General features: G+C 36.2%; 1 non-coding gene across 1 annotated transcript; it reads left to right on the top strand.

Annotated features, from left to right (window-relative positions):
• Window positions 1-7,285: 7,285 nt before the first annotated feature.
• Window positions 7,286-7,346, top strand: LOC117196446 (U7 small nuclear RNA). The gene has a single exon (XR_004476625.1). It is a non-coding gene; the product is annotated as a U7 small nuclear RNA (small nuclear RNA).
• The last annotated feature ends 349 nt before the right edge of the window (window positions 7,347-7,695 follow it).

Consider the following 7,695-nt stretch of genomic DNA (forward strand, 5'->3'; position numbering starts at 1 on the left):
AGCTAATCCTGCTTTTTAAAAACTAATTCTAACATCGTATATTTTCTTCCATCCATTTACTTAAAATTTTTATTTTTGAAAATAGCATTTGGATAGAACTATTTTCTAAGTTTCTCAATAAAATGAGATCAATTGGTTGGTCAGTAAATATCTCAAAAATCACAAAATTTATTTTTTTTACCTTATTTCACTGTCAAAATTGAGCCTGTTGCGGTGATAAATTATATACTTGCCCTAGCCCCTCATTGTGGGAAACTTCTTCCTCCTGTGACCCAACTCATCCTTAAAGATGAGCCAGTTATTTTCAGAGTCAGAATGAGAACCAGTAACAGGGAGCTCCACTTATAAATATGTGTAACTGACACTAACCTCCTTGTTTCTATGTATTACACCACTAGGAACTACTGGTTCTTATCTTGGAAGTGGCAGTTAAGGGTAGCTACGCAGAGAAGACACTAGACTCAGTTACAATATAATAATATCATAGATCCTTTCTATTTGTATCTACTATGGGCTAGGCACAAGTTTGGTATTTACATTATTTCAATCCTGACACATAGGAATCCCTATGTTTGTCATTGATAAGACTGAGTCAAGGAGATTACTTTATTGCCTAAGATTATAACCTGGAACGTGAAAGAACTGAGACTAAGCAGTAGGTCTGTGTCATCTCTTTCTTCTTTCAGATTGCCTCTCCACTGAACAGCTCTTAAGAGAGTGTGGTTAGAAATGTCTCTGGAAGGCATAGATGTTACTTTTCATTTTTAAGTAATGCTGCAACTTCTTTCTGTCTCACGTACGCTGGAAACACTGCTGGTCATGTAAAGTAGGGATGTCTGAAATTTCCACAGTTTAAGTAGAACCCACAAGTAGGGACCACAAGTCCTGGACCAAGCGTTACTGCCTCACAGAACACTGCAGCACAAAGGAGCAGCACCCATGGACATGTTCTATCCCAACTTTCTCTCTAAACTACCTGAATTCTCTCCATACTATGTCTGTCACAGGTGGAGTTGACCTTAGTGCCTGCCTGGTGGTATGATTCATTTAGACTGTCTTCATGGTCAACTTGGATAATTCATATTTTTTAAAAATACTGCATTGCTTTAAATTACGTACCTTTTTTCCTATAGAGATCAAATTAGTGATGTGAATATCAAATATTTTCAGTCTGTGTAACAGAAATTCAGCATCAGATTAGAATTTTATTAGCTTCTTTCACTTGTAAAATAGAAGGTAGTAGGTGAGTCTCTACAAACAGAATAAGGTATATGGTTTTAAAAATCATTCAGGTAGACCTGTTGCTCATTTTTGCAAGCAACAACTACAAGTATTTATTTAGCTAAAGGATTTGAGATATCAAGAAGATTTTTAAATATTACAACCCTGCTTCCATTCCCCTTTCCAGTTCTAGACATCACTAATTGTTTACAGCATTTTTGTTGTTGTTGCTGCTGTTGCTGAGCTGAGATGTAACCTAGAATTCTTCTCAGATTAATAACTTGGCATTGGATATCTGAATAATGCTTTGATATATGCTGCTTTGCTTAGTTTAAAGGTAATATGAAGACCAGATTAGTTTTCAACATTGCCCATCTCTACTCCCAACCTACTTATACAAATGTATCTTCCAACTCCCCAGAGTTTTCTGATGTGGGTCCTTCTTGCCATTCAGATAAATCATATTGGTTGTATTGACACCTGTGCCTATTTACACTTCTGATAAATTGATTCTGTCAGATTTCTAAACGTTTTTGATTATATGCCCATAGTTTTTGGGCAAGTACCCCCAATATATTAGTATTTATTGAGTTGGCTAAGAAGTTCGTTGGGGTTGTTCCATAAGATGTTATGGGAAAACCCAAATGAAATTTTTGGCCAACCCAGTATTTACCTATGAATATCATATATGCACTATTGTGTTAATATGGTATATATAAATATATATAAATATACAAACACACACTTTTTAAAAATGAGGATAATAATAAATATAAATAGAAATTCTAATACCCCCTTAACTTTTGGACACTAGTGTCTTATACAGTGGAGTTATGAATTCACAGTCTATGGAAGCTAGGTTCTAAAGTCAAAACATAAGGTTAACTTCACAGACAGCCACGTTACCCTTAGAAATCACTTAGAAGACACTGTTTTGGAGACTGATAAATAATTTCTCAGGTTTATAAATAAACACACAAGTTCGACATAGCTTGTTTATTTTTTAACGTTGAAAAAGTAGTTGTTGCTTCAGTTGAACAAGTTGTGAAGTAGTTGGCTTAGGGATCAGATTGCATGAAAAATATGTGCTAAACATTAGATCATGCCAAATTTTCTGTGATATTCATACTATGTACTTTCAGAGACAGGAGGGGACTGAGGAACAAGGGGTGGAAAAGCAGATTCAAATCCCTTATTTCACATTCTCACCAGGACATATGGATCATTCAGTGCTATGGAGGATGGAAGCACCCACACAGTTTAAATTCTGTCTGTCTGCCTCTGTCTGTCTCCTCCCCTGTCTCTACCTCTATCTCTTGTTTCTTTCTCACACCATCAGACTTGTAACTGAGTTCAAATGAACTAAATGCAAGTTTATAATGACTTCTTTGCATAACACTTTTCTTCTCCTTTCTCATTATCAGATCACTTACTATGCATTTATCATGAGCCCTTCCCCAGCTCTCTCTCCAAATTCTACTAGTATTTTAAGATCAATTTCAAATTCAACCACCCCCCAAACTAAAATTTGCAACAAACGTAAGTTCTTGTCATATTTGAATTATGATACCAATTCCCCTCCTGTTTCATTAAATTGAATATTCATATGAAGTTTATTTACCTTATCTCCCTGTTTAGGCATTTTGACTTAAACAATTAGGCAGAATGGTAAGGATATAGTAGTAGGAATCCTGGCTTGAATCCTAATACCTCTCTAACAGCCTAGTGCTGTCCATTTAATATTTCTGATTATCCTCTTTTTGATCATAGAGTAAGACTGCACTTCCCAGCTTACTTGAAATTACATATGATCTGTGATTTCCTTTGGCTGATAAAGTGTGGGCCTTTCACTTTGAATTATATGAGTTGTCCTCCCCTGACCCCTGCCATAACCCAGAGTGAAGCGTCCATCAACCTGATTCCTGTTCCGATGACAACATGGAGCAGCGACACTAACAATTCAAGGTAGACATGTAGCATGAATGAGAAATAAAATGTTTTTTATTAAACCACTACAATTTTAGGATTGTTTGTTACTACAGCATAACTTGCTCTATTCTGAATGCTATATAGTGACATTTCTATCATGCACAAAATAGAGATAACAATAACTTACCTTAAATGTATCATCAAATTTTATAAGAATCAAATAAAATATATAAAATGCTATAAAATTCAGAGAATCATTAAGAATAAAATAGGAATATCAAAAATGTCTCAACTTCTGTTTATTACTGTTTCTACTGATGATCAGACAGGTAGACTATTTCCTCTTATACTGTTAGTACTTTTTACCTCTTTAATTAATTGAACAGCTATTTATTGAGATGCTAAAACCAGCACCAGATAAGGACAATGAAAGAAAACTATAAACCTATATTCCTCATGAATATAGATGCAAAAGTTCTCAATAAAATATTAGCAAACTGAATTCAACAACTCATTAAAAAGATATGATCATCTCAATACTTGCAGAAAAAGCATTTGACAAAATACATCTTTTCATTAGCTCATAGAAGGAACACATTCGCTACAGAAGGAACATACCTCAGTATAATAAAGGCCATCTATGGGACAAGGTGGTGGAGTAGAAAAACGTGAGCTCACCTCTTCTTATGAAAAAACCAAAATCACAACTAACTGCTGAACAACCATCAACAATAACAAGAAAATACTGGAACCTACCAAAAAATATACATCCAAAAAAGACCTACATCCAAAGACAAAGAAGAAGCCACAACAAGACAGTGTGAGGGGCACAACTGCAATAAAATCAAATCCCATACACACTAGGTGGGTGACCCACAAACTAGAAAATAATTATTCCACAGAAGTTCTCCCACAGGAGTGAAAGTTCTGAGCCCCACGTCAGGCTCCCCAGCCTGGGTGTCTGGCAATGGGTGGAGGAGCCCCCAGTGAATCTGGCTTTGAAGGCCAGCAGGGTTTCATCACAGGAATTCCACAGGACTGGAGGAAACAGAAACTCCACTCTTGAAAGGTACACGTAAGGTCTCACACGCACCAGGATCCCACCCAGAGAATAAAAGCAGTGACCTCATAAGAGACTGAGCCAGACTTACCTGATAGTATTGGAGAGTCTCCTGTGGAGTCAGGGGGCAGCTGTGGCTCACTGCAGGGACAAAGACACTGGCAGTGGCAGTTCTGGGGAGTACTCATTGCCATGAGTCCTCCTGGAGGCCACCATTTTCTTACCAAGACTTAGCCCCACCCCCCCAGCCTGTAGGTTCCAGTGCTGGGATGCCTCAGGCCAAACAACCAATAGGAAAGGAACACAGCCCCATCCATCAGCAGACAGGCTGCCTCATGTCTTCCTGAGTCCACAGCCCTCTGGACACAGCCCTTGGCATGGCCCTGCCCCCTCAGAGGGACAAGACCGAACTCCACCCACCAGTGGGCAGGAACCAGCCCCTCCCACCAAGAAGTCTGCACAAACCTCTTAGACAGCCTCATCCACCAGGGGACAGACAGCAGAAGCAAGAAGAACTACAACCCTGCATCCTGAGAAATGGAAATCACAATCACAGAAAGTTAGACAAAATGAGATGGCAGAGGAATATGTCCCAGATGAAGGAACAAGATAAAACCCCAGAAGAAGTGGAGTGAAGTGGAGATAGGCAATCTACCTGAAAAAGGCCATATACAACAAAGGCCACGGCTAACTTCATAATGAACTGTGAAAGGTTAAGAGATTATCCTCTAAGATCAGGAACAAGACAAGGATGCCCACTCTCACCACTCTTATTCAACATAGTTCAGTAAGTCCCAATAAATAAAAGGAATCCAAATTGGCAAGAAAAAAGTAAAATTGTCATTATTTGCAGATGACATGATCATATATATATAGAAAATACTAAGGACTCAACCAAAAAACTGTTAGCTAATCAACAAATTTAGTAAAGTTGCAGAATATAAAATCAACATACAGAAATCAGTTGCATTTCTATACACTAACAATGAAATATCTAGAAAAGAAATAAAGAAAACAATGCCATTCATAGTAGCATCAAAACCCATAAAATACTCATAAATAAATTTAACCAAAGAAGTAAAATATCTGTACAATGAAAAATATAAGACTTTGATGAAAGAAATTAAAGAAGATACAAACAATTGGAAAGATCTCTCTTGTTTATGGATGGTAAGAATGTTATTAATGTGTCCATATTATCCCAAACCATCTATAGTTTCAATGCAATCCCTACCAGAATTCCAGTGGCATTTTTACAGAAATAGAAAAAACAATCCTAAAATTTGTATAGAATCACAAAAGACCCCAAATAGCCAAAGCAATCTTGAGGAAGAAGAACAAAGCTGGAAGCATCATACTTTCTGATTTCAAATTATACTAAAAAGTATAGCAATTAAAACAGTATACTGTACTGGCATAAAAATAGACCCATACACCAATGGAACAAAATAGAGAGCCCAGAAATAAGCCTATATATATGATCAACGAATATTTAACAAGGGAGCCAAGAATACTCAATGGGGAGAGAATGGTATCTTCAAGAAATGGTATTAAGAAAGCTGGATAATCACATGCAGAAAATGAAACTGGACTCCTATATTACATTATTCACAAAAATTAATTCAAAATTGATTAAAGACCTCGATAGAAGACCTGAAACTGTAAAACTCCTAGAAAAAGAGATAGGGAAAAACCTTCATGTTGATCTTGGCACTGATTTTTTTGGATATGACATCAAAAGCACAAGCAATAAAATAAAAAATAAACAAATGGGACTACATCAAACTATAAATCTTCTGCACAGCAAAAGAAACAATCAACAACATGAAAAGGTAGCCTTTGGGTGGATGAAAATATCTGCAAACCATACATTGGATAGAGGGTTAATATCCAAAATCTATAAAGAACTCATACAACTCAATAACAAAACAATAAATAATGGGCAGAGGAATGAATAGACATTTTTTCTGAAGAAGACATACAAATGGCCAACAGGTACATGGAAAAGATTCTCAACATCACTAATCATCAGGGAAATGCAAACCCAAACCACAATAAGATATCACCTCACACCCATTAGACTGGCTATCATCAAGAAGACAAGATTTAACAAGTGATGGTGAGGATGTGGAAAATTGTGCATTACTCAGTATGTAAGTATAAATTGGTTCAGCCACTATGGAGAAAAGAATGAAGGTTCCTAAAAAAAATAAAAATGGAACTACCATTTGACTCAGCAATCCCACTTCTGAGTATATATCCAAAGGAAATGAAATCAGGATATTGAACACACCTGAACTCCCATTGCAGTGTTATTCATAACAACTCAGATATGGAAACAACCTAGGTCTCCATAAATGGATGAATAAAGAAGATACATATATCTTCTCTATCTCTATATTTTCTTTATCTATACCTATCTATATAAAATGAAATATTATTCAGCATGAGAAAGAAAGAAATCTTATCTGTGACAACACAGACCTTGAGAGCATTATGCTAAGTGAGATAAGTCAGAGAGAATGATAAATACTCTATGATAGCATGTATTGATATATGTGGAGTCTAAAAAAGCCAAACTCATAGAAACTGAGAGCAGAATAGTGGTTATCAGGGGTTGAGGGCTGGGCAAACTGGGGAGATCTTCATTAAAGGGTACCAACTACAAACTTGCAGTTACAAGATGAGTGAGTGCTGGAGATCACTATAATCTAGTGCTTATAGTTAACAATACTGTATTATACACCTCAAAGTTGCGAAGAGAGTAGATCTTAAATGGTCTCCCCGTAAAAAAAAGAAATGATAATTATGCAACATGAGAGAGGTATTAGCTGATGCTATGGTGGTATTCATATTGCAATATATAAATGTATCAAATCAACACACTGTACACTTTAACCACACACAATCTTATATATCAATTATATCTCAATAAAAATAAATAATAAAATAAAAATTTTAAAAAGATGATAAATTTTGTATATGTAACAGTTTTTCAGAGATTCCATTGATAAGTTTCAGAGATTTTTTTCCCTCAATACAAACTACATGAAACCAATTTAAAATACTCTGTGGAAGTGTTACAGCTCTTTTAGAATTTGTCTAGCAGGTTTTTCGGGCCACATGAGAAACCACCTCCTTCCCCCCCCAAAAAAAATATTCTGTGGAAACATGTATGCTAATATTCATAAACAAGAATGCCTGTGTAGTAGACTTTCTACTTTATAAAAAGAGAGTGATATAAAACATCTGGCCGCACATTAGGAACATAACTCAACCCCCAGTGAGACCAAATCTGTGATATATGTTTTTTCTACTCTTGCAAAACAACATACAACCTTATGATGGGCATTTTTCAGGACTTCCATTTAGCCCAATGGTCACCATGGTAACAATGTGAACACACTGGTTTGTATGCACTTTCTCATCTAAGGCTGAATGACCAGAGTAGGCCACTTGGCACCTGATACTTCCAGATATAACAA

This window comes from Orcinus orca, chromosome 14, assembly GCF_937001465.1.
Source record: "Orcinus orca chromosome 14, mOrcOrc1.1, whole genome shotgun sequence".
NCBI lineage: Eukaryota > Metazoa > Chordata > Mammalia > Artiodactyla > Delphinidae > Orcinus > Orcinus orca.